General features: G+C 42.2%; 1 pseudogene; it reads left to right on the forward strand.

The window, feature by feature from the left end:
* The first annotated feature begins 214 nt into the window (after positions 1–214).
* Positions 215–1,084, forward strand: LOC134481871 (U1 small nuclear ribonucleoprotein C-like; annotated as a pseudogene).
* Positions 1,085–14,634: the final 13,550 nt, after the last annotated feature.

Raw genomic sequence — 14,634 nt, forward strand, 5'->3', positions numbered from 1 at the left:
GGGTTCGGTCCCCAGCTCCGAAAAAAAGAACCAAAAAAAAAAAGCACTACACCTGGCTCTTCACAGGACGTCAAGAATCAACCTTCCCATGGTCTCCTAGCAAGAACCTTACCATTTGAGCTATTTCCCCAAATCCCAGAATATGATTTTTTTTTTATAGAGAAATAATTCGATTCAGGGGTGGAGGAAGTTCTGCTATATAAAGGAAAGACTCGACCGGGATAGCCAACGGCCCGTGGAGCAACATGCCTAAGTTTTATTGCGACTGCTGTGATACGTATCTTACCCATGATTCTCTTTTTTTTTTTTTAAAGATTTATTTATTTATATATGTGAGTACACTGTCACTGTCTTCAGACACACCAGAAGAGGACATCAGATCTCATTACATACAGATGGTTGTGAGCCACCATGTGGTCGCTGGGATTTGAACTCAGGACCTCTGGTAGAGCAGTCAGTGCTCTTAACCACTGAGCCATCTCTCCAGCCCAAAAGGACACCTTTTTTTTTTTTTGGTTTTTTTTTTTTTTTTTTTTTTTTTTTTTTCCCGGAGCTGGGGACCGAACCCAGGGCCTTGCGCTTCCTAGGCAAGCGCTCTACCACTGAGCTCAATCCCCAACCCCTTACCCATGATTCTCCATCTGTGAGGAAGACACACAGCCGAGCTCCGAAACACAAAGAGAATGTGAAACACTGTTACCAGAAATGGATGGGAAAGCAGGCCCAGAGCCTGACTGACAAAACAACGGCTGCGTTTCAACAGGAAAGATCTCTCCAGCTCCGTTCTCTGCTCCTCTGCCTGTAGGAGCCGCCTCCCCCCAGTCTCCCGGGTCCTCCTCCGCCTGGCATGATGCCTGCACCCCACATGGGAGGCCTTCCCATGATGCCAGTGATGGGCCCTCCTCCTCCTGGGATGATGCCTGTGGGACCAGCTCCTGGGATGAGACCACCCATGGGAGGCCACATACCCACGATGCCCGGGCCTCCAATGATGAAACCTCCCGCCCGCCCTATGATGGTGCCCACACGGCCTGGCATGACCCGGCCAGACGGATAAGAGCAGAAGCACTCTTTATCCTTTTGTATTTCCCCGTTGTTTCACCAGGAGATCTTGGTGCTGAGCCTGTGTGTTTACTGGAAGCATGACAAGGAATTTCCCTTCCTAACAGAGAGAACGCTTCTGGAGGGAGAAGTGATACAAAAAAAAAGTGCGGTTTTCACTTATATTGTGGAATGTGAAAATAAAGTCATCAGCTCTTTTAGTTAAAAAATAAATAAATAGGGTTGGGGATTTAGCTCAGTGGTAGAGCGCTTGCCTAGGAAGCGCAAGGCCCTGGGTTCGGTCCCCAGCTCCGGAAAAATAAATAAATAAATAAATAAATAAATAAATAAATAAATAAATAAATAAATAGTGGTTGGGAATTTAGCTCAGTGGTAGAGCGTTTGCCTAGCAAGCACAAGGCCCTGGGTTCGGTCCCCAGCTCTGAAAAAAAAGAAGCAAAAAAATAAATAAATAAATAAATTAAAAATAAATAAATAAAATAAAGGAAAGACTCAATTCTCAGGGATTTTGTATTGAGAGATATAGACATTTCAGTACTTTTTCTTTTTTTTTTTTTTTTTAAAGATTTATTTATTTATTATATATATAAGTACACTGTAGCTGTCTTCAGATACACCAGAAGAGGGCATCGGATCTCTTTACAGATGGTTGTGAGCCACCATGTGGTTGCTGGGAATTGAACTCATGACCTCTGAAAGAGCAGTCGGGTGCTCTCAACCGCTGAGCCATCTCTCCAGCCCCCTTCAGTACTTTTTCAGTTACCATCTTTTGACTTCTAGAATAGAGCACCTGTCTTTGAAAAAATTTAAAAGTTGTCTCCAGTTTCTTTCAGTTTCACCAAATGTAAACATTCCACCGTGTAGGCCCATATGATTGCATTTAATTTCCAGTGAAAAATGTAAATTCCAGTTGAAAATGGAAGTTGTACTCAAACAGGAGGGCACTTGCAATTCCAACACTTGGCAGGTTGAGGCAGAAAGATCTTGAGTCCAGAGCCAGCAGCATAAGCTACACAAGGACTCCATTGTAGTCCAAACAAATGGAAGAAAAGTTTGATTAAAAGATTTTTTTTTTTGCTAAACATGGTGCCTTGCTCGATCCCAGCACTTGAGAGGCAGAGGCAGGTGAATTTCTGTGAGTTTCAGGCCAGCCTGTTTCACATCACAAGTTCCAGGACAGGCGTATGAGATTCTAACAGAGTAGGCTTGCCAGCTCCTTCCCTTTGTGTTTTATCACATTGTTTTGACTGTTAATATTCTGCTAATTGAAAGATGAGATGAAGTTTAAGTATTTTTTTAAAAGGTTTATTTATTTTATGTATATGAGTACATCGTAGCTGTCTTCAGACACAGCAGAGGGCATTACAGATGGTTGTGAGCCACCATGTGGTTGCTGGGATTTGAACTCAGGACCTCTGGAAGAGCAGTCAGTGCTCTTAACCACTGAGCCATCTCTCCAGCCCCAACCAGTCACTTCTTATTTAGTTAATTGCTTCCATCTTTTGTGAGGATTCAAAGTCTTCCTGTTTTTGAAATCTGAGGTTTCTCATCATCTCTTTCACCAAGTGTTTAGATGGAAGTTGTTCAACTGGGTTGGGGATTTAGCTCAGCGGTAGAGCGCTTGCCTAGCAAGCGCAAGGCCCTGGGTTCGGTCCCCAGCTCCGAAAAAAAAAAAAGAAAGAAAGAAAAAGAAAAAGAAAGAAAAAAAGAAGAAGAAAAGGAAGTTGTTCAACTGACTTTGAATAAGGCAACATTTCATTTACAGAGTAACTCAGGGCTCCAATGATAGCTCAGAGGTTAGGAGGACTGGCAGCTCTTCCAGAGGACCCAGGTTCAATTTCCAGCACCTACATGACAGCTTATAAATGCAATTCCAGTTCTAGGAAGTTATTCCGGCCTCTATGGTCACTGCACACACATGGTGCTCATACATGCATGAGGGCGCAGCTACACATAAATAATAAACAGGTAATTCGATGCTGTGTAGACTAACTTCTGAAGACTCAAGCATCTCTAGATAGAGAGATGGGCAGAAAGAAAAGAAAAACAAATGGCCATTTGCACATTTAAGATTTCATGTCTACTGGGGTTGGGGATTTAGCTCAGTGGTAGAGCGCTTGCCTAGAAAGCGCAAGGCCCTGGGTTCGGTCCCCAGCTTCGAAAAGAAAAAAAGATTCACCTCTACTTTCTCACAATTTGCAGACTAGCTGAATCTTATTGAAATTCGATGGCTCCCCCTCTTGGTAGAAAACTGAACTACACACAGACTTGTATCCAGTTCCAGTTCTGACGCCCTCTACTGACCTCCTTGGGTTCCAGGCACACAGGTGGCACACATACATACATGGAGGCAAAACACTCATGCACATAAAATAAAAATAGATAAATAATAAATGAAAAGACATTCATTTATGAAGTGACTTATAAATGTGCCTTTTCAATTGATTAAATCATGGTCCATGGGTAAAGCTACTTCAAAGTAATTACCAAGGATTTTAAAAAAAATCTTCTGTGTATGAGCCTGCATATATGTCTGTGTAACCTGTGCATGCATGGTCCTGGGAGAGGCCAGTAGAGGCTGGTAGATCTGGAGTTACAGATGCTTGTGAACCCTGTATGGGTGTTGGAAACTGAGCCAAAGTCCTCTTCAAGAGCAGCCAGTGCTTTAAACATTTGAGCCATTTCTCCAGGTCCCCAACTTTTAAAGTAGACATTTTTTTAAAAATGATTTGTTTATTTTATGGGTACACTGTCTTCAGACACACCAGAAGAAGGCATCAGATCCCACCACAGAGAGTTGTGAGCCACCATGTGGTTGCTGGGAATTGAACTCAAGACCTCTGGAAGAGCAGTCAGTGCTCTTAACCACTGAGCCATCTCTCTAGTCCTGAAGTAGACATTTAACATTTATATAGCAGACATATCTTTTGGTATTCCTGGGTATACTGGCTAGTTTTCTGTGTCAGCGAGACACAAGCTGGAATTATCACAGAGAAAGGAGCTTCCCTTGAGGAAATGCCTTCATGAGATCCAGCTGTAACGCATTTTCTCAATTAGTGATGAAGGGGGGAGGACCCAGCCCATTGTGGGTGGTGCCATCCCTGGGCTGGTGGTCCTGGGTTCTATAAGAGAGCATCCCTCCATGGCCTCTGCATCAGCTTCTGCTTCCTGACCTGCTTGAGTTCCAGTCCTGACTTCCTTTGGTGATGAACAGCAATGTGGAAGTGTAAGCTGAATAAACCCTTTCCTCCCCAACTTGCTTCTCAGTCATGATGTTTGTGCAGGAATAGAAACCCTGACTAAGACACTGGCGTCATTGATCTTGAGGCCCTGCTAGTTTATAAACATCCACAAAAATCCTGTGGGAATCCACATAGAAACAAATTATAATTTGCTCGTTTTTTATTAAATCCCTAGTTTTAAAAGCTCGCTCTTGCAATTATTGCTAAACTTTAAAAAAGTATTATCGGGGCTCAGTGGTTAAGAGCACTGACTGCTCTTCCACAGGTCCTGAGTCCAATTCCCAGCAACCACTTGGTGGCTCACAACCATCTGTAATGGGATCCGATGCCCTCTTCTGGTGTGTCTGAAGACAGCTACAGTGTACTTATATATAATAAGTAAATCATTAGAAAAAAAGTATTGGGGCTGGAGAGATGGCTCAGTGGTTAAGAGCTCCGACTGCTCTTCCAGAGGTCCTGAGTTCAATTCCCAGCAACCACATGGTGGCTCACAACCATCTGTAATGGGATCCGAAACCTTCTTCTGGTGTGTCTGAAGACAGCTACAGTGTACTCACTCTACAGTGTACTCACATACGTAAAATAAATAAAAATCTTTAAAAAAAAAGTATTATTGTATAACCAACTCTTCTGTTCCTGCCACACAGTATGTGCCACACAGAACCACCGGAAGAGTGCACACCTAGAACTCTCTAGTTGGACCCTGATTCATCACTGACCGCAAACTGCAGGTCTAACACCATCCAGTCCCCACCGTTCACTCTGGCTGACAGCAAGCATTATCCTGCCTAACTCAGAGGGGGTTTTGGACTGAATCTGAAGAGGGTCAAGCACGGAGAGATTACTGTATATGTTCTTTCCGAGTCAATGGGAGTTCACTCGGTTCAACTGGCACGCAATAACAGACCTTGACATGCTAGGAGGGCAAAGTGCTAATAAGCTAATCCGTGCCCTAAACTACATTACCAGCCAGGCGCGGTGGCACAAGCCTATAATTCCCGAATTTGGGACGAGGATGCAGGAGGACCAGGAGTTCAGTTTCCGGAGTTCAGGAGAACTTTCTTTCTTTCTTTCTTTTTTTTTTTTTCCGGAGCTGGGTACTGAACCCAGGGCCTTGCGCTTGCTAAGCAAGCGCTCTACCACTGAGCTAAATCCCCAACCCCTCTATTTTAGTTTTTAATATTTATTTATTTTTTTTCCTTTTTTTCGGAGCTGGGTACCGAACCCAGGGCCTTGCGCTTGCTAGGCAAGTGCTCTACCGCTGAGCTAAATCCCCAATCCTTTAATATTTATTTTACTTTTGTTTTATGTGTCTGGATGGTTTGTCTGATGCCTGAAGAGGCTAGAAGAGGGTGTCAGATCCCCTAAACTGGGAATTTCTAATAGTTGTGAGCTGTATGGTGCTGGGAATCCAACTTTGGTCTTCTGAGAGAGCAACCAGCGTTCCTTTTTTTTTTTTTTTTTCTTTTTAATCTTTATTAACTTGTTTACATTTCAATTATTATTCCCCTTCCCGGTTTCCGGGCCAACATCCCCCTAGCCTTTTCACCTCCCCTTCTATATGGGCTTCCCCTCCCCATCCTCCCCCCATTACCACCCTCCCCCCAACAATCACGTTCACTGGGGGTTCAGTCTTAGCAGGACCCAGGGCTTCCCCTTCCACTGGTGCTCTTACTAGGCTATTCATTGCTACCTATGAGGTCAGAGTCCAGGGTCAGTCCATGTATAGTCTTTGGGTAGTGGCTTAGTCCCTGGAAGCTCTGGAGCAACCAGCATTCCTAAGCACAGAGCCACCTCTCCAGCCTCAACTTAAACATTTTAAATGAATGACAGGGAAATGTCTGCCTCCCAGGAGTAGAACGTGCTGGGCAAGCATCTAATGCACTCACTCCATCAGAGTCAGAGTAATAAACACATCTTCTGTCAACTCTACAGACACGAGAAATTTCATTGCATCTGTGTCTGAGTGGAATTTAACACAAGAAAGTATTAAATTGGGGGCTGGAGATGGCTCAGTGGTTAAGAGCACTGACTGCTCTTCCAGAGGTCCTGAGTTCAATTCCCAGCAACCACATGGTGGCTCACAACCATCTGTCATGGGATCCGATGCCCTCTTCTGGTGTGTCTGAAAACAACTACAATGTACTCATATATAAAGTAAATAAATCTTAAAAAAGTATTAAATTATTTTTCAACTTAATTTCCGCATAAGAGTTGTGTGTGTTGTGGCACAGTTTCACGATAAAGTGTGGGATGGCTCTCGGGCCTTTGATCCCACCGTGAAGGCTAGGTTTTGTTTTGTGTTTTGAGGCAGGGTCTCTATGTAACTCTGGCTGTCCTGGAACTCACTCTGTAGACAGCAGGCTGGCTTTGAACTCACAGAGATCAGCCTCCCCTTGTCTCCCAAGTGCTGCTGGGATTAAAGGCACACAAAGCTTTTATTTCAAATTACGTGTATGTGTGGATACAAATGAGCATGTGAGAGCAGGTCAGAGGTTATTTGGTCCTGGGAATTGCATTCTCGGCCTCTGCGGTAAGTATTCAACCACTGAGCCATCTCTCTGGCCCACACTTTCTTGATATAAATCAGTGCATTTGCCATGTAATGGTGGCACAAGCCTTAAATCCCAGCATTCAAGATACAGAAGGAGGGTTCGGTCCCCAGCTCCGAAAAAAAGAACCAAAAAAAAAAAAAAAAAAAAAAAGATACAGAAGGAGGGAGATGCCTGAGTTCAAGATCTCCTGGTCTAGGGTGAGTTCCAGGACAGCCAGAGCTGTACAGATAAAAACCTGTCTCAAAAATAAATAAATAAATAAATAAATAAATAAATAAATAAATAAATAAATAACTGCGCGTAAATGCGAACGTTGTGACTTAATAGCACCCTATCAAAACGTGCAAATGGATGTATGCTAAACTCTTCCACAGCAGCCACCACCTTCAACCATTTTTACACGGTTTGGAGAGAAGCAGCACCGTCATTCGTTGAGGTTAGTTTGGTTTTATTTGAGAAAGTCTCACACAGCCTGGCTCTCACACTGTGAGATCTAAATCCTTCCAAGTGCTGGGGTTTCAGGTACGGGGGCCATGCCTTTCTTCCGGTTTCTCTGCAGCCGTCTCTTAAACGGAGCAGATGCCTGAGTTAAGAAAGGTGCTGCTGGTGACATCATCTGCTGTCGTTTTTAGTGCTTCGTAAATGCATTCTACTGGCTAGACTGTACTTCCATTCAAACCGTGGACCACGTCTTCCACATCTAGAATAACATATAACAGCTACCCAATAATTAACCGAATTTATGAATGATCTAATCCAAGAGCAGTTACTGAGATTTTGGCCATGACCACCAGATGGCTCTCATGCCCAAGCCTCAGTGCTTCCTGGGACGCTAGATTGGCTTGGCAACTCTCAGAAGGTTCAGTGTGCCCAGCAACTAAAGATCTTCCTCTGGATAAACCCCAGGGGTTTTGTTTTGTTTTTTTTTTGATAGGGTCTTTCTACATAGTCCTGGCCATGGAAATCACTATGTTGACTAGCTAGGCTGGCCTTGGACTCAGAAAGATCCACCTTCCTTTTGCTTCCCTAATGCTAGGAGGATTCCAGGTGGGCACTAAACCTGGCAACCTGGCAGTTGTGATTTCTGCTTTAAAAACAACAACAACAACAACAACAAAAAACAAACAAACAAAAAAACAACTTTAAGATTTGTATGTGTATGGGTGTTTTGCCTGGGTGTCTATGTGGTACATGTGTGCAATATCCACACAAGCTGAGAGCAGGAATTAAATTCCCTGCAAATCAAATCCAGATAGATCCTCTGCAAGAGCAGTAAATGCTCTTAACCAGGGAGACATCTCTCCAGCCCCTCCTCCCACAGTTTTGATACACGCATGGTCCTGCCCAGGTTTACCTCAAGATTACATTGATCTTCCTGCTTCGGCCTACCAGAGTGCCGGCATTACGGGTGTCCCACCACACCTTTATTGTTTTCTGCGTATTATGTGTTGGGTATACACCATGGTGCATGGAGGAAGAGAGGACGACCCTCAAAGTCCGTTCTCTCTTTCCACCATGTGGCCCTTGGGATCAAACTTCACTCATGGGGTTCAGCATGAAGTATCTCTACCTGCTGCATCATCTCGTCTGTCGCTCATCTTTAAGTTGTCCTCAAACTAACACATCAACACTGCCCGAGGCTTCTTAGTAGCATGGCTTCTTCTTTGGTCCAAACTTGGAAATCCATGCTTCATGGCTTGGGCAATCCAGTGCAAAGTAAAGGGTCTCTGTGTAAAACCACCCCAGGTTTTTTTAGCCAAGGGACTGAAGACAATGCTGGAGGATTTTCTGTTCCACCCTTTCTCAGCATCCTGCCAGCACCATGGTAGGCTGGAAGTTCAGGAAAAGCTATACACTGAGGACTGCTTTGGCAAAGATCCTTAAAATAGCAATCATCCCCTCTTCCTTGTACCTTCAGATCCCAGAAGCCACTGGTTCTTAGCTATCACTACACAATAAAACCCTGGGGAAGCTTAAAAAGGTCCACACACTCATGTCTTGAGGTTCTGGCCCAGTTGACCAGCACATGAGAACCCAGAACTCTCCAAACTATCCTGTCCCCAGCACTAGTAACCAATGCCAGACTGCACAAAGGCATAATCACAGGAAAGTTATGTGTATGCACTTGTGTTGTCTCTGTGTATAGGATTACTTCCTAAAAAAGAGCTAAATAAATTAAACTTTTTTTTTTTTTTTTTTTTGAGACAAGGTAGCTGTGGCTGGCCTAGAATTTGTTATGTAGACCAGGCTGGCATTGAATTACCTGAAACCCATCTGCTCAGATTAAGTCTGTGCCACCACTCCTGGCTAAACTTGTATCTTCTCCAATCCTATCCTTCATTTTCAAAACTGTCACTCACACAGACTGATGCGGTGTTTAGAACTACGAGACTTCTCCAGGAGTGCAGCCAACTAAATTGGATAGAGCTCGTGTTACTGTTCACTTCTTCTCTCAGAAGTCTATGGTGTGCTCCAGAAGCCAAAGGGAATGGTGTCATTGCTGACAGTGGACCGCATGTACCCATCTCCAGTCTCACAGGTACTTGTGGACACAGCCCAGAAAGATCCCTTTGGCTACGAAGGATAAAGCAGTTCCTGACACAAAGAGCTTGAGAATCTCTGGCCAGGACACTGAACACCATCCTGTTTTCTATCATTTGGGCAAGAGAAGATTGGCCTAATTTGCTGCTTAGTCAGTTCAATATGAATGAGGGAACATCTGGGGCAGCAAGCTTTGGTGAGCCCTTCTAATCTGTTCTGACTTATTCAACAGAAACCCAGATGATCTGAAAGTGGCTAGATCTCAGGCCACTTCAAGTGGGGACTTCTTCAAACCCACAGCCATTTGTGAACCACAAAAGATGATAATAATTCCTTCCCCAATCACCATGCAATCCCTTAAATAAGAGGCAAGGCCACAAGACTGTCATTCACTTTTCCGCATACTTTATTTGTTACAAACATACAATTTCTTAAATATAGACTGTAAAACTCCATTTGCAAAAGTCTGCTATTGGAAGGAGTGCACACCAGCAGGAAGGATTCTTAAACTTTTTATTTCTATGAGTTTTTCTGTCAGTTTTGCTAGTTAGTGGTAAATACGGGACCCGCCATTTTACAGACCTGTCTGAAGCTTCTGGCTGTATTCACATTGCTCTTTGAAGCAGCCCTGCTTGTCTCACAATTCATCAGAATCTGAGCTTCAACCTACAGGCAGTGAGATCACCAGCCCGTCTGGACTCTGCTTTGAACGGTTTTCAGGAAGTGTGGTTTCTGGATGGGTACTGCACTTCATGGATTTGTTTGAATTGCCCATGCAGCTGTGTTTGTTAAAGTGCATACTTCTTTTAAAAAATAAGAGGAATAATCTTTACTCTTTAACCAAGGTACTTAAAAAAATGAACTTTTTGGTCTCTCAGCAGATATTTCCCAAATTGATTCTATCGCTACAAATTTTAGTGTTCTATTTACAAACGTTTATAGGGTTCTGGGTGGAGGGGACCTTATAAAATCAAAGGTGCAGCTTCACTTGAAGCAGAAACCAGCTCTACAAACCACACACAGGCACACACACTGGTTTACGGTGCATAACAAGCATGTTGGTATTTACACAGAGACTAAAGACATTCCCAAACCCTCTCTAACTCCAACCTAAGCTAATTGTACATCTAGACCAGGAAGCTGTCTCCTGCTATCAAGATTTGGTTTTAACTTATTCAAATTACTTCTGTAGATTCCCACCTAGAAGGACATTAAGTCCCAGCTTTGGAGTGAAGAACCTAACCTAACAGAGCCACCGGCAGACAGGACAGGCAGTGAGATCCCTACGGTACCAAGTGTGTCATCTGCACTTTATGCACAAGACTGGTAGACATCTGCATGAAGATTCACGAGAGCAACGCCTAACACAACTGTTGTAACTTCAGGGAAAATCCAAATACACCGACAATCTTAATGTCAAATATCAAGGTCACAGAAAAATAAAATGGACTTGCCTGCCACCAAAATATGCAAAACCACAGACTCTTTGTATAAAAGTATGTCGCCATGACCTACAGCCAAGTCTCTAGACTTTTTGCCCAACCTCCTTACTTTCCAGACTCCTGAGGACTTTGGTTCAATGGACAGTGATGTGGGCTTGGAGAAAAGGATTTTTAAAAACCTCTATATTCCTCCCCCACACTGTGCTCAGGGGTATATATTTCTGCTCGTTGTCTTGGGACTTTCCTGGACTTATATTTCTCTAAGCAGACATTTTAAAAGGAAGAAACAAACTTATTAATTATTCTATTTCCAAACACTAAGATTTTACTAACCATCATGATCTTGCAACATAGGACACAAAATATTTTGCCTTTATAAATAAAAACTGTGTTGAAAACGTTAGCCAGTGGAGAGTTCCTGGAGGTGGGGAATGGTCACACTGTGCCTTCTGCACTGAGCAGACCTAGGACTGCTTTCTCTCTAGAACCCAAGACCTATTTACCAGAGGACAAAAGTGAGCCTCTTATCCATGCCAGTGGACAGTAATGTAGTGGGCATAAGATCTGTTCACAGAACCTTATGTTTATAGGTAAAATCTTTCTCCAAAGTGTTTAAATCACAAAAAGGCTTTAACTTCTAACAAAGCCCTGTTCTCTTTATTTGAAGTCCTACTGAAACAACAAACATGGCATTTACTATTGTTTTAAGATGGCTCTACCTGTTCCAACTGCAATGTCTAATTTAATAGGCATCTGCTTTTCAAATAAAGTAAAAGTGGTTACATGATTACATTGGTGGCTATTTCCTGTTTCATTAGGAAATATAAAATACATTCAAAAAGGCCTTAATTTGGGTCAGGAGTACACATAGCAAATGAGAATCACTAGGGTAATAAATCTTTTTGGTGCAATTTTATTATTTTTCCATTTCCCAAATTTAATTTTCAAAATTGATGACTGGATCCCATTTGTTCACATAGAGATTATTAAATACTTCAGTAATGAAACTAGGTTCAAAAATTGAGGACCGAAGAAGGTAACTTTAAGTGGCAAAGTCAGAGATATGCATAAAATTCACCATTTATGAGTCTAGCTAGCTATCTCTTAAAATTTTGGGGGATCAATATTTTTTTTTTTCGGAGCTGGGGATCGAACCCAGGGCCTTGCGCTTGCTAGGCAAGCACTCTACCACTGAGCCAAATCCCCAACCCCTGGGGGACCAATATTTTAAAATAACTTATGCTTTCTAAATTAAAAGCAGGGGAGATGAATTTATACTTTGCCATTTCCACCTTACATCTGAAATTTCCAACAGGACAGGACATGAACTTTTTTCTGTATTTTAAGGTAAATGTAGCTCTTTTTTTTTTCTTTTTTCTTTTCTACAAACTACCTCCCTCTCTTCCCTCCCCCTCCCCACACCCACTTTCAGTCTATCGAAGGGAGTTAAAGGGAGTTCCTCTTTAGGAAGACAGCTAATTAATTTACAGTACTCTAAAACCAACCCTGAAAACAGATAATCTCATTCACTTACTAGAACTTCAGTGCTGTTGTTGACAGAAAAGAAAAGTTACCTTAAGGCTCAAGGGAAAGCAACGTATCAATTGTGAATGCAGCAGTGTTTACTCTCCCATCCATTGGAAACTAGCAAGTGCATTCCATTCAGGAATACAAACTCGAACATTAGCGAAGACCTCTATTCTCCTTACATAGAACAATACTCAGAAGTGGATTATCTAGGGGCCTGAGAAACCATGATCCACATCACACATTACCCATGTATTTCATGTTCAAAAAGTGCTTTATCTTTGAGAACTATGTTGGGGTTAAAATGGAAATCTACAATGCAAAGTCACTTGACACCTTTTCAAGTGAAGTGCGTACAACATGGAAAGGAGCAAACAGATGGAGGCCCTGCCCTCTGAGCAGGCCTTATTATGCACGTGACTTTTAGGGCACACTAAATCAAAATTGTCTTAAGAATTAGTAACAGTGGACTTTTATACCACTCTATTTTAAAACCTGAGATTGGACATCAAAACAGTCAACTTTGTTACTCATCAGAGCAATTCTGATACTTCCTAAAAATAGAAGAAAACTCAATTCAGGGTCAAAAACATTAACTCTCCCTAATCAAAACCATGACATTAGGGTGCTGCAGAATGACCACTCTCAGCAAACAGGTCATCTTAACACAAGCTAAGTCACTTCTTCCCCTTCTCGCTGGTCAAGGCCACACTATTTTCAAATGAATATCTACTGAGAGATCAGTTGTGCATTGGACAAAGTACCATAATTGGGTTAAAAATGAAAATAAAATTTACAGTGAATACTTATGTGCATGACTTACACACTCCAGCCTTTTCTTATTTCCATCCACCTCGAGAGCAAGATGGATGCAAATAGTCGCCCGTGTAGACTGTTCTACACCCCTGTAAAGCCAGTCAAGGTCACATTAACAACGCATCCTCGGCAACTCTAGTGCCTGAAGTGTGCAGCCATTTACAGACCACTCAATATGAGGGCATTATTATAACCAGCCTCTTTTGCCCACAACCCTGCATTTTCAGGTAAGACAGGATAATTGTTTTGTTTTGAGAAAACCGAAGCTTGAATCTTTTAAAAGACCTGCAATTTACTGCAAAGTGATCCAGAGGTAACAAAGGAAGCAGGCTAATGGCTGCCTGCACCAAAAGCCTCTCAATCATTTTGCAGTAAATAATTATGAAAAGTGACATGACAAGAAGCCATGTGTGCTCATGGCTAGTCATTTGTACCACCTACATGCCTCCAACAGATACATAGGGTGTCTGGGTTTTTGGTTTGCTTGTTTGGTTTTTGGTGCCATGCAGATTTTTGTTTTGTTTTGTGCAGCATATGCACTGAAGGACTTGCTGACAAGAACTGCCAGTAGATTTGCTGAAATGATGTATAGGGACAATAGAAACCACAAAGTAGTAGGGTCTCTGCATAGGTTTTTTTTTTCTCCTCTCTTTGATTTTCTTAAAAACATTATTTCTATATACAGTAGCCTGAGAAACATCTCAACAATAATTTGAATTGGAGTTCTAGCTCCAACTTCTCAGGAATGTGACTATTTTCATTAGCTGGGATATCTGCCAAATTTTAAAAAAAAAAAATACGACTCTGAATGGTTCATAGTAGCACTTCAAAAACAGAACAGAAAAGTTGGTTGCTCCCCATAATTTGTATAATGCCATTTTCTGACAGAAATCAACAAAGACCAACACCTTCAAAAAGCAAATATTTATGACAGACTCTCCATGTTTGCAGATTTCTATTGTCCCTAGTCCCTGGGACGAGGATCAGTGAAATGCTACAATTAATCCTCATCCTTCTGCTATCTTCCTACAGCGGGAAGAGAGGCCATGAACCATCCCCTGCAGGAGAAATAAACCTCAGAGATTGGTTAAGACGTAAAAACCCACCACTATGACATTTACCACTTAATCTTACAAAGGCAGGTCAAAATTTTAATATAAATTACTTTTGCCAACACATAGCTTATGCATTCTTTGCTCCTTTTTTTGGAGGATTCTCAAATTGAAATCTAAAGATTTACATATGATATATTACTGTTATATGGTCTAATGACTAAGAAAATTTCTCTGGTAACCAAAGCTGATGCCATATATGGTAGTGTTCTTGGCATATGCTCTATATGCCTCAGACCACTTCCACATTCTTTCTATTCAGCTAATTATAGCTTAGTAGCCACTGGTGAAGGATTGTGAAGACCCTGTCATTTCTACAGAATAGAAAGGCAAGGCT

The sequence above is a fragment of the Rattus norvegicus genome, chromosome 14 (genome assembly GCF_021556685.1).
Source record: "Rattus norvegicus strain SHRSP/BbbUtx chromosome 14, alternate assembly SHRSP_T2T, whole genome shotgun sequence".
In the NCBI taxonomy this organism is placed as follows: domain Eukaryota; kingdom Metazoa; phylum Chordata; class Mammalia; order Rodentia; family Muridae; genus Rattus; species Rattus norvegicus.